Below are 13,542 nucleotides of genomic sequence, written 5' to 3'. Positions count from 1 at the left end.
ACATCCTAATTCCTACGTCTATCCCGGATGTACTCCTAACTTCACGAATGGGAGGAGTTCCTGCATGGAGCTTACGCCAAAGTTTACATCTTGTTTCATGTCATGAATAAACTTTTTCATTCGAGCATTCATCCTAGTCTCTCCTGATTGAAATACAGTCTGCTTAAACCACAACATGGTTATTTCTAAGAAATTTACAGCCAGCTGATTACATTATGCCACATTTAGCTAATTGCATACCATGCATCAGTCACATAAAATTATAATGTAACCTAAATTAAGGTAGAAATAGGATCCACAAGTGTACATAATCATTATTACATTATTCTGCCCTGCAACAGGAGAAACATCACAATGAATGCCCAGCTTTTCAAAAATTAGAAGTAATGCTATTGCAAATGGCGCTGCAGCTGAGCTGTTAAATAATGTTGTAGCCATGCACAAACTAAACAGAAAAAAACAGTCCAAGTCAAGTCTGAAGTCAATTTGTATGCTACTTGCATGTGATTTGAGTGTGAGATGCAAACAATCTCCATCCCTGGGTTATTATGGTACAGTAGCAGCACCCTTAGATTTCCCATTAGAATACTGAACAGGTGTGGTCCAGTTTGTGTTGGAGAGGAATGTGCAGATGGATCTGTGTGTATTCCGCAATATCAACAAGCATGCATGTGGACGAGTGGTCTCCAGATAGGAGGATACCAGACTAATAGGCAAAGGGAGTAGAGGGGAGTTGTTAGGTAATCTGCCTGCCTGTTTAAGCCTGGCTGAGGATCTAAAGAGACTAACTTGTGAAACTCAGGTCAGCAGAGATCCATTAAAGACAGTTCAAAGACACCCCCCTGTTTCAATAGTCCACAGGAGGCAACACAGATAATGGTTTATAAACAAGACTAGGGGATTTATCCTGAACACCCAGTGAACCTAAACACAGTGCAAGTGCAAAACTGCATACACACATAAAGAAATTGAGTCTATTTGTCAAGCATGTGCCTCTTCACTCGTCCTGTTACATCTACATATGAACTTCCTGCTCTTCTGACCTGAGACCATCATCCCTCTTGTGAGTCAGCAACATTAACAAAGCAGAAATATTCAATGAGGAAAGGTATCAGGTTGGGGATATATTTGATCTGTTCCCATGGTAAACTTACAAGCAAAGTCACTGTAAAGGGAAATGCTCTACTGGCTAGAGTTACTGGCAGGTCCACAGGAAACACCAGCAAAAGCCATTTTGCAATTAAGTCTTGTCATCGCTCTTCTCAAGTACCCACAGCACCAGCTAAGCCACCTCTGCTTCTTGGGTCTGAGCCATCCACTGAAAGAAAGAAAGGAAGCTTCTCAAGAATCTTGGACCCTTCTTGCTACTTAAGGATTGAGTTATGTTTATAGACAAAGCTGGTATTATTGCCAAGGAAGTTACAGTGTCAGATTGAATTTGTGCCTGTAAGACTGGAATACACTCCAATGAGGGCTATGGACTTTTGATTTGGCCACAGAGGTCTAACCCCGTGATTTAAAGGATAATTCTGGGCTTTTCATGCAATAATCAAAGCTTAAATAGGTGGAGAATATCTGTGGCCCACGTGAAATTATGTAGCATGGTTATCTGTTCATGCAAACATCAGAACAATTCAGCCACCACAATTTTCCCAAAAAGTAATTTTGGGAAAATTGTCCATATTGAGCATAAGAAAAAGACCTGTTGATGTAAGTTGATTTAACCTGATGGTGGCGACCAAAGAGCCAAACCATGCATTCCAGTTTCACCTGAGCCTCACTCTCAGGTCCAAGAACAATCTCACTATTCCAGGAAACAGCATGTTCCATTCTAAACTGTATTTGCCATTGGCAAATTGCCGCCTGTGTGTGTGCTTTTTTCTTACTATTACTAATCGGGGGACATTTTGCTGACACATGCTCTTTTTCAGCATGTCCTGCTTCTCATTCATATAGTCGCACACATTCATGCCCGGGGAGCTGCTTCTACTGAGCAGCTCTACTGGAGCGACTGGGGGTCTGGTTCCTTGCTCAAGGGCACCTCGATAGCAGCTGTTGAGGGATGGAAGAGTGTTACTCGTTCACTCTCCCCACCCACCGTTCCCTAGCTGGTCTGGGGATTTAAACCAACCACCTTCACAAACCTGCTCCTCTAACCTTGAGGCTACTGTCACACATTTTTGTATCCTTTCTTTAGGAAATAACTCATTGTCCACTTACAGTATAGAACAGAAATGCATTAGGACCTTCTGTTCTCTATCGCAATAGTGTCACAATCTATTGGCTAAATGGCAGACATTTGATAACAAAAAGTACTCCAAAAAGTCGTTAAGAAGCCGGTTGTAAACTTAGCTCGGAGCAGAGCTCAGCTGAGCGGTATGAGCTGTACTCTGTGTTACAATGTCCCCTTCTAGGTGCACTACAGTAAACTGAGATGCCTCTGTGCACCCACTCACACTGCGAGACATTACAGCCCCTTACAATCAGCAAACCAACGACCTCAGCCTGCCACCAAATGAGGGGGAGTAGGAGAAAGAGAGAGAGGGAGGTGGAGAGGAATGTTAGATGGAGCGGGGCAGTTCAGTAGTCATGCTTACTTTACTCTGTAGGTTAATTACCATAGTGACAGATAGATTACTGAGAGTGACAGAGAGGGGGGGCAGGGGCGGGGGGGGGCTGTACTCCTTAACCTTCCAATAGTGTGTGTTTGCGTATTGGTGTTTGTGAGTGAGAGCGAGACTGTAAAAGGGAAAGGGAGTATATGAATTTGTGTGTCAGCATAATAAATGGTTAAAAAAGAATTTACAATAAGTCTATTCACAGACCTCTGTGTATGTACTTTGTTGCTTGCTTGACCGCACAATGTATTTATGTGTGTTTGTGTATGTGTGTGCGTGCATGTGTGGGTGGGTGTGCGTGTGAGTGTGTGTGTATGTGAGTGTTTTGGACACCTGGAGCCACAGTAGAGTGTTCAGGATGTCTGCATCCGTATACTTTTCAGTTCAAGGGTCACTGCAAAGGTCCTGCATGTCATTGCAGCTGGAAAACAAACACATCAAAATAAACCATGGAGGCACACACACACACACACACACACACACACACACACATACACACACAAAATCATTTTCTTGACAGCAGGCTCTGGCACTGGTCACATGATTGCATTAATCATCATAATTGTTTTCCTTGTGTGCTGGGGCAGATACAAAATGCAAACACGTGAAATGAGTATTCTCCTTAACCCACTAAGTACAAACAGGAGATGCACGCACAATCATGAGCACGCGCAGATACGCACTTAGGCCTTGAACCTAGCTAAGACATTCTTAACTTTTAAGTCACTCATATACGACCTGACAGTGTTTTCTGATATTTGCCACAGCAAACCCCGCACGCGGATGTGTGTGTTGACAGTAGTTTCAACACAGCTGTTCTTTATTTAGTTTTCACCTCCATTTGGTACATGAAAGACACTAACACATCAAGCGTGTCCTGCTACTGAAAGAGGACCAAAATGTTCTGTGTATATTAGCGTGTATGTGTCTGCTCTAAGAAATTAAACGTTAATAAATAATTAAATTATAGAGAAATGTCCGGAACCATCAGTTTGACCACAACTGTGCTAAATCTGTGTTTCACATGTGCGGTAGTATGCGATGTGCCAGCATGCGTGGGTGCCTTGACCCCGCGGGAGGGTTCAAACAGCCACCGCCCCGTCCAACCTCCCTAACCTCATCCTCCAACATTAGAGATCTCTGGGGCAGCGAGGCGAGGGACGAGCCAGAAGACGATGAAGAAGAAAGTGAAAGAAAAAGGAGGCTGTCTAAGTAGCTTAAGTGCTTTTTTGTCTTCATCCGTTGGGGATCAAAGCTGGCTCCTGCTATAAGAGCTGTCTCTTCCGTAAGAGGGATTAGTAACAAATGCAGTTCCAACTGGGCCTCGCCGTCTCCCATCGGAGAGGTTAGGGGGGGCGAGTATAGGTAGATGGCTTACAAGTGTGAGGAGACTAAATGCCTCCTCATTTGGAAATTATCTTGGAAGGTATTTTGGAAAGTTTTGCATATATGACATCACACACACACACACACACACACACTCGCACACGAACCGCCCTTCTGATTCTGTGAAGGTTAACGACTGTTGAAAGGCCAGTATGTCGGGGGAAGCCCTTGTCCAGCCAAGCTCAACTCCCGCCTGTCAGACAGATAACCCAGCAGGTACGAGATGAAACACTGGGGAGTTCAACGAGTGCGCTCTGACCACCCTGCATGTGAATGTGTGTGTGTGTGTCTGCCTCTCTGTCCGTGTGCTGGATCTGTGAGTGTATGGGTGCTTGTGGTTAATTTGCGATTGTCAAAACTTGGACTCCTTCCCCTGACCTGCCGTGAGATATGTCTACAATATCCAGACTAATCTGTAATCATCGCCTCCATTTGTTAAAATCAGTAGATAAATATTAGGAAACAATCTTTCATTATGACGCACACACCCACACACACGTACACATATGCATACACACATAGGAGCATGTCCATAGGCAGTGGCAAACGCTGTCTTCATGTCCATATTAGGTCATCCCATTTGATATCAAACTAAAATAGAGTTGTGCAGCTGTCTGCCCCGAGACCACCTGGCCGACACACTCACCACACAGGTGACTCTGCCATCAATTTCAGATGGAGGAAGGGTATATTCTGTACAGTATGTCTATGTCTATGTGTGTATGTGTGTACCCGTGGAGCATGAGGGACAGGAATGGCTGCAGGGTGCCAGAAGTAGTCAGGACAGTTCTCATTAATAGCCTGTTCAGCCACTGTGACATTTCCATGCCCTACGCCTCTCAACATAGTGTGTCTGCCAAAACCTGCCTGGTCAAACAATCCTAACCTAATACCCTGACAGGCAGACCAACATCTTAATAAACAGTCGTTCTGTGCTAGCTGATGGATAGCATGGGACTAACACTGCCAGGGGTAGAGCTTGATTCCCACTGGTGCCACTGGTACTAAAAGTCTACGCAGTCATGGTACTGTGATGTGTGTTGGACAGAAGCTGTTCAATAGATATGTGGTAAAATGTGGCAAACACACTGCAAGAAATTTAGTGTAGCTGGCTTTTGCACAGGCACAAGTAACTGATTAACAGCGCATAGATATTGTGTGATCACACAGGCACACACAGCAGAACTGGGTCATTTGATTTAATCAGCATGGAATCCCAGATGGGTGGTGTTTACTGTATCAGGACAGTTTCAAAAGTATCATAAGTCGTTGATCACAGAAAAGTATGCTAAATTGACTTGCAATATGTTGTCCAAATTTGTGATGTTTTTTGCATTGCCTTATGTGGTAAATCTGGCCCATCTTGTAGGATAAAAATAAATACTTTTTGACAAAGGCCTGACAGACATAACCTGACGCCCAGATGGATTGTTACACAGAACCATCTGGGAAGTCGTCCTTGGAAACTGTTTGGAAAAGGGCAGGCACTTTAAAAAAATACTTGGCAGGTGATTGGATGAACCATCTATCTATCACTGCCTATCACGGGCTAACTTCAGCCAATCAGATCAACGAACCATATAAACAAACTCTTGCCGAAGCCAGTCGGGAGAAGAGCGAAAACATCTTTATCTTTTCCATCCAGAAAAGCCTTCAGTGCCATTCTTTGCTCTTCTTTCAATGAAGAAATACTCTCCAGTTCAGAAATAACTGATGTTATAGCAGCATCTATGCTAGCCTCTTTAGGAGCCACCATTGTTGTGAACGAACAGTCGCTTCTCGCTGTCGCCACACCTAAACCACGCCACTGCCCTCATAGGACAGTGATTGGTCCGCACCACTGTGGTTCAGCCACAAACACATAACTTGAAGCCTGGCAAGATGGATTCTCGCGTGATCGTGATCTCGCGAATCCAGCTGCCTCGCAAGGTAATGACAGACACACACCAGAGGGAAAATGAGAAATACTTAAATCACACTTCCAATTATATGTTCAAGAAAAGTGTGAGGGGAGTTAACAAATAGAGTCTGCTGACTCCAAGGGGATGCTAGGGTGACGCTTGCCAATTAGGGCATGATATTATTTGCTTGTTGTGGATCAAAAGCACAAACAGTCATGAGCAGAAATCCAAACAAATTTCGACACATTCGTTGGAATACAGAGCTTTTAGCTGTCACAAGTTCTATTGCAAAAACCAAAATAAATGTCGTGTTTTACATTTTTGCTTTTTGGCCCAGAGCTTAAGATTTAATTTGCAATTTGTCTCTGTCAAACTTAACTGTGCAAAATGAAAATAAACAAATCTAATCAAACAAACTCCAGACTGAAGCCAGCAAATGAACCATATGTAAACTTCCCCAGCAGAACAGACACACACCTCAACACACAGTGACTGTGTTGTTTGGGGTTCACCGAGCTTCTACTTGTGCCAGGTCAAGGCACATTTCTCTCTGAATTGACATGCGGAGGGGGCTAACATGTTCAGAGCTGCCTCACTTTGTTTTCTCTTTATACACAAACAACATCCAACTGTCATCACTTCATCCTTCAACTACCAAAGGGCCCCCTTAAGAGTACGGGCTCTGCGTTGGCCTTCTACTCAGGCTTCATCATTTCTACTGGAAAGCAAGTCCCCGAGGATGTAACTTCTACTCTACACAAGCTTAGGGATTTTCTTCTCTCCAGGTTTCCTGTAAGCAGCCTTAAATCCAGGATAACAGTATATCCCCAAACGTACTCTCTTGGATGGAAATGAGCATAATCTGCTGGTATTGCTGCCACTACTGCATTCTCATGTTTATGGAATTCCAGCGTTACGTAAAGTTTTCCCTTCCAGGTGAAATAATTAAAAAGGTGCCTTCAAAAAGACACAATGCATACTTTCCCCCTAGTCATGTCTTGTGACATTAGGATCGCGTTACACTCTGACTGACATGGCAAAACGTTCTCCCTGATGCTATTTTACGACTGGTAGTCAATCTCTCACCCTATAAACCTGCTGGGCCTGTGTCGGTGTGGATTAGTGGGAGTTTTCTCACAGGTTATCACTCTCACTGCTGTTTTTTCCTCGCTCTATGGCTGTAATTTAAGATACTCTGCGATGATAATGGATTTAACAGGTTCCTTTTAACAAAGTGCTAACCAGATGTGCACCGGAGCCCGAGGATAGCCTGCTTACTGTCAAGTCTTCAAATCGACGAAGGTGGCCTTCCATTTTTAGCCAGGCAGGCCTCACCTGGAGGTCCTGGCCACACCTCTTACCTGTGCTTAACTCTTCCCATCATATACCTCACCTGATAATTTTGATCCCGCCCCTATACCTGTAACTCAGGCCTCACCTGATCCTCGCCTGATCCTTTTCTTTGCAGCTCATCTGTGGGATCTCGACCCCAAAAACATCACACCCAACACCACACACTGACGCACTGATTGTCTTGTTTTCGAATGCCTTAGATTCCCCATGCCCATTGCAAAAAAAAAAACTTTCCCTGCATCTAGCATCTGGTCTGAAGAGAGCAGTTACTTCAAACCTCCTCACCTGTTACCTACTTGGACAAGCAGCACTCTCTTTAATTCCTGCCTCAAGGCTTCTTTTTATTCCGCCTGAAGCTACCTGTCTTACAACTTACCTGAAAGCTCTAACTCGGCCTTCTTATCTGCAGTTTCCTCCAAATTCCTAACCTCATGGTCACAATTCATGGAGCACGGAGAGACTGACACGTACTCTCCTGTAAGAGGATTAATGGTGAGATTATTTAACAAATTGACCCGCTACCAGTAACAAATGTTCCTAAGAGCCTGCAATCTGATCTCTAATAGACTTGTGGCTACTCCGTGGAACTTGAAGTGACACTGTTTGAAAGGTAATATTTCGCAGGTCACTGAATCCTCCCATATATTTTACTCAGGAACAGAGATGAGAACAGAGTCCTCACTCTCACTTTGTGAAGCAAAGTACGTTTTTCAGCATCTCAACCTAAATGTCCACACAGTCAACTTTCCTCTTGCCATAACCCTTCCCAGATGTGTGGGTCAATAGCGAGAAGGGGTGTGGACAAAATCGTAGGGGTGAGCACAGCAACGAGATTGGGAATAGTGAGGGGAGAATGAGAGAGCAATGAGAGGAGGGGTGAGTAAGGAGGGGAAAGAGGCTGTCACTGCCTCCAGGGGTGAGGCAGGGGGCCGGAGGTGAGGGAGACGGGGGTCTCTGCTGTCTGGGTGGTGGGACCACAGGGAATGAGAGCAGCATTAGGGAGAGCATCTGACAGGAAATAAATACAGTGCAGGCAGAATCGCCAAGGGGCAAACAAGTAGACAATGTTGAAAACTACAATAAACAGTGTAGTATATGGGTTAAGAAAACTTTTCATGGTTGGCTGCAATGGAGAATTCATAACTTTTACTGCTCAGGGCCTGTAAAATAAAAACTTATTTCTTCTAGAGGGCATCATGCAAATACACTCACACATACACACACACACACACACTTGTTTGATTACTTGAATTTATCTTGTCTATGAACTACACTGTTGACTGCATCCAATTCAGTATTGTGTTCTTTGCAACAAGCACATACACTCCATTTCCAATAAAAGCTCGTCGTCAGAGATGTATCCTCTTTCAGCATAAAAGCAAAAGTGCCTGAGAGCCAGGCTATTTTCAGTCCATTTAGAAAAAAGGACTTCATCAGCCTTGCTCTGGCCTTGTTTGTTGATGTTGATGTTGGGACGTCACTGTGCGGGCTACATTCCATCTTGTTGTGTCTGGATTTCTTGGGATGTGTTGACTAACAGATGGAGAAAGAATCCAACTGGATACCTCAGTAGCTCCGCTGGTTAAGGGTCATCCATCCTCTCTGTCATTTGTCCGAGGATATTTGAGAGGAGAAGAATGAATGGCATGGAGAGCACAAAGAGAGAAGAAAGAGGTGGCTTTGAAGAATCCTCTTCATATATGTCACTGTCAAGAGTTTTCTGCCAAAGCAAACTCTGGACCCCCAAGCAACACAAACGAGCAGCTGAAACACTCCAAAACACAGCCTCTTACATGGTCAACGAACAACATGAAAGAGCATTTTTCTCATACTGTTGAAGACATATAACTTATGTGGCATCCTTTTCAGCCTTTGTCAGTCACAGTGTTGGTTTGGCATCTGGCGCTTCCCAGTGCAACATTAAGAGATTTTGAGGGAAAGGCAGGACACATGATGAAAATTTACAATGAGAAAATTAAGAAATGAAGTTCTAAAAGGCAACTGAAAAAAAAAAGAAAAAAAATAATAACAGAAAACGCTCTCCAGTTGTGTGTAATTATTTGGATGTCTGGACATAAAAATTGAAAAGTCTTTGTAGCATCAGGCTGAATCAATGTGCTGCCTTGATGTGGTTTAGGAGTCCCTGAATGACTCACGTTAATGAAAGCAAATGAGTGTGTTAATGGTTCCTGGCCCAGACATTTGGATATCACTCAGACGGTTATTAATGCTTCCTAACTGCTATTTGACATTCAGACAGCAGAAGCCTTCCAAGAGCAGTGTGTCTGTGAGCCAAACTGTAAATCCAAAAGAAGGGATGTTCGTGAAAATGCTCAGTAAGCACATTTTAAATCAAGACAAAGGAGAAAGTCAGTTTTAAGATGAATGCAGCTTAGTTGTGTGTTGGATTATTGAAAAAATTAATCATGACCCAGGAGATTCTGCCTCCCTTCTTTTGTTTTGAGGCAAGCCTGATTCCTAGAAGGTGCCAGTGAAAAGACTCTAGGAATGGTTTCTCCATGTGCCAAGTGCTTGGCAGAGACTATAGAAATCATGAAAAGGTGGTGCCACATCTAAGATTTGCCCAAGCTACAAAGCAGCCAGTAGGTTCCTCGCCGTGCAGACTCAGAGTAACCATCAACTTGGTTAAGAATAAAAATGCCCAAAACAAACTTTGACATTGTAAATTAAGATATAGAATACTTGTACAACCTCGAGGCATGACTGCACATTTAATACACAGAACATGTGTTTTGGGAGAAGAGCAGAGTTCTCCAATTTAAGCAGGTTAAGCAGTCATTGCATGCGACAGGCATGAAGTTAGCGGGATATCCATGAAAAAGAACTTTTCCGCTGTGTGCCACACAGACAAAATATCCCTTACGTTTCAATAAGCATGTACAACGTGATAGAAGCTGGTGGTCAACAAAATGCACAAGCAAAACAGCCAAAGGGGGTCTGCGACTATTCATCCAAGACTATTATCTTTAGCCATCTTAAAAGTAATATTATTCTTCATGGGTTTTTTTTAAACGTGACCACCGTGGCGCTATGAAAAAGAGGTAATTGAATTTCCAGCCGGGCCCCAGTCAAGAGAGGCGTACTCAGCTTGGAGCGGATCCACCAGGATCCCCTGCCAGGATGTAAAGATCACAGGCCAAAACAGCCTCTCTGTTGGGGCTGCTGCAAGGTTTTCACTTTGTGTCCAGTATTGCATTGTTTTAATGTCTTTATTGTACCTGCAGAGGAAGACAAAGACCATTTTCCATCCTTGTTTGGACAACAAAGCTGTGTTTTATCCTGCAGGCTGGTCTGAAAGGCTCAGGCCCTGGTCACGGGCCCCGAGGTCCAGGGCCTCTAACCTCTTACTAACTCCCAAACCCATTTAATATGGACATAACATAAACATTCGATGTGTGCATGTCTTAATAAGTCAATGGGGACTCCATATTGAGAATATTGCTATTTTCTTTATCCTTCAGAGCACTAGTGGGATTCAGCCATATCTTGTGAATGAGGTAAGAAAATTATACCCTTGTGTGGGACAAAAGATAACTGTGGTTACACTGCGTCTAACGGACCGTAGTATGAGCTATTGGCATATAAATATTGTAATATTACAAGTGTTTTGGTCATTGTAAAACTTGAAACAGATCAGCTAAGCAGTTGGGTCTTAACGTATTTGAAAGTGTGAAAGCGTATTTAAAGATAATACAAGCACAGCTAACAAACACTTCTTTCAAAAGATAGACCCCCGGGGTCTCCGGTTTGACTGGCAGTCAGTGTGATTGCAATCTGGCAAAAGTCCCAGGGAAATGTTCAGAGACTGGTTACGTATCTGGTTGGGTTAGGGGTTTTCTGCGTCTTGTTCAACAGAATTAGCGCCTGGATAGACACTCTGCAAGACAGCTTTCTGTACAATTCTCTGCAGAGCCACGTGCAGACACACGGCTTCAGACATAAAATACAGCCTGTCAGATATTGTAAAGGCACCAACTGCGACCAAAAACAGAGCAACCAAGGCAGATGTTTTGCATATGGGCTCATATTCACAACGCTTCTCAGAATAGGAGTACAGATCGCTGGTGAGGCCAGACACAAAGACAAGATGACACTGAGATTAAAGTTAACATCACCCCAGATCAGTTCTCTAATTCTAACAAACAAACTCAGAGTAAGAGAATTATTCTCATGTGAAATGAAAGTGTATTGATGTCAAAGAGGAAATAATGTTTACTACAGATATACTAAAGTGCTATAGCTGAACCACAGTATGCACTAATACTGGTTCAGCTGCTTTTCCAAGTCAAATGAGAACAACTGAGATGGTAAATAAGTCATCATGCAAAGTCAGGTGCAGTTGGTGAATCAAAATGCCCAAATGTTTGGGGTTAGGGTTAGAGTTAGTCAAAAACAGTCAAGCCCACCAAAGTTACTGCAGAGCCTTCACTTATTTGTAATAGAGTGGCAAATATTTTGACAGTACAGTAATTTTAATTATGTAGGCCTATCCTATTACCGATGGCATGCAAACTCTATACCTCCTCCAGTGAACACTGGGTTGCCTTGGGGTAGGCAGATATTACTTCATCTCTTCCAGCAGACAGGTAATGCTGTCGGTGCCCACAGAGACAGTTGTCTGGTATCTGGATTTGAATGGTGTTCACGGCCCAAAGCACAGGAGTTTAACATGATTTTCTGGATGATGACAAAGGTATGTCTTCTTTGTAAGTGTGGGCTGATAGTGCTAAAGATACAGTATATCTGTTTCGCATTACTGCGCCTCCCAAGGTTTACCCTACCATTCGACATCATTCGACATACAGCCCCAATAATCAGAGCCATATTTCTGCTGCAGGGAGGTAGGGTGGGTTTTTTCGGTCTGGGATATGAGGACCAGTGAATGATTAGGCTGTCGTATTGCAGTGAATGATTATTCTGTGCTGTGTCAAAGGTGTCTTCTGGACCCAGCAAATGCAACAGTGCACAGCAGGAGTGTGTTCATCTTCATAACTGCTCCCCTAACTGTCTCTCAGTCTTATAAGAAGATTTACATCTCATTTTTATGGACATTTCAGAGCTTGGCTTAAGTTAAATCAGACTTATTCGGATCATCTGCTCTACTTATGCTACCATTTTGTCAGGATAAAATGGAGATATAGACCAACTGTACATTAAGTTGTACAGCAGGTCACTTGGGGTTGCAATGCTATGTTTAGTTAAAAGTATGCAGCTGCTCACAGAGATCTTCAGAGAAATGAAAAGTTGTATGTACATACAAAAGTACATACAAAAGTCTGGCGTGACTGTCACCATAGCTGTAGCTTTTATGTAGCTGCCATTTGATTTTTGAACAAAAGTCAAGACACAATGAGTTGATATTCCCTTCTTTTTCAACTCTCAAAGATCAAATATCTGCAGATTTCCTGAGGATCAGTAGATTAGCTCCAGTAGTGACTGAGTCATGCAGAAACCTTACACAAACACAAAATAGATCTGTTTAACATCTAACATGTGTAGTGATCGATGTAAAAAGAGTTTCTCAAGTCAGTCAAAGTCCAAGTATCATGGAAAACGTGCACTCCTACGTGAATTAGACAAATTATATTTGCAAGCACTGCGGGGCGATCAGAAGGAGTTGTATAATGAACATCATGTACCAAGCTGGCCATTGTTCACTGCTGAAAGATATCTATAAAAAAGCACTATACACTGTTTAATAAACTCTTGGATTAAATATACGAGTCTGTCAAAATAAGACTCTCCCTGGAAGCCGAGAGGAGTATGAGATGCTCCTGGGTTTTTTTGACAACTGCAAACATCTATCTCCTTTGTAAAATGGATACACTTCCCATTGTGCATGCTTATCTAGGGAGTGAAGCACTGACAGGATCCAGATGCAGCTCCAGAGCGATTTTTGGTAAATGGTTTCCTGAACTCACAACATGAAGGCAGAGTATGAGTCTTAGATGATGCTAGCGGGTCATTATTTCAACCCAGGAAAACCAGAAACATTGTGTACAGTGCAAAATTTAAATGTTTGATTTTTTTTGTCATTCTTTTTATATTTACTCTCTATTTATATCTAGTTAAATCACTGATAATGTAATGTAAATGTAGTTAACATTGCACATTGCTCATTGCAGATATCTGTACATAACTCATTTCATCTTTTGTTTGTATTTGTATTGTATTGTATACATTTTTTTACATTTTTTTTTACATTTATCTTATTCTTATTAGATTTTATGTTGACACCTGCACCAAGAGAAATTCCTTGTACA

This window comes from Centroberyx affinis, unplaced genomic scaffold, assembly GCF_046629955.1.
Source record: "Centroberyx affinis isolate AG114_WGS23_722 - 3 ecotype Tasmania unplaced genomic scaffold, CSIRO-AGI_Caff_v1 ptg000687l_1, whole genome shotgun sequence".
Lineage (NCBI taxonomy): Eukaryota > Metazoa > Chordata > Actinopteri > Beryciformes > Berycidae > Centroberyx > Centroberyx affinis.
The sequence above is the reverse complement of the archived record's forward strand: the minus strand, read 5'-3'. Positions refer to the sequence as shown.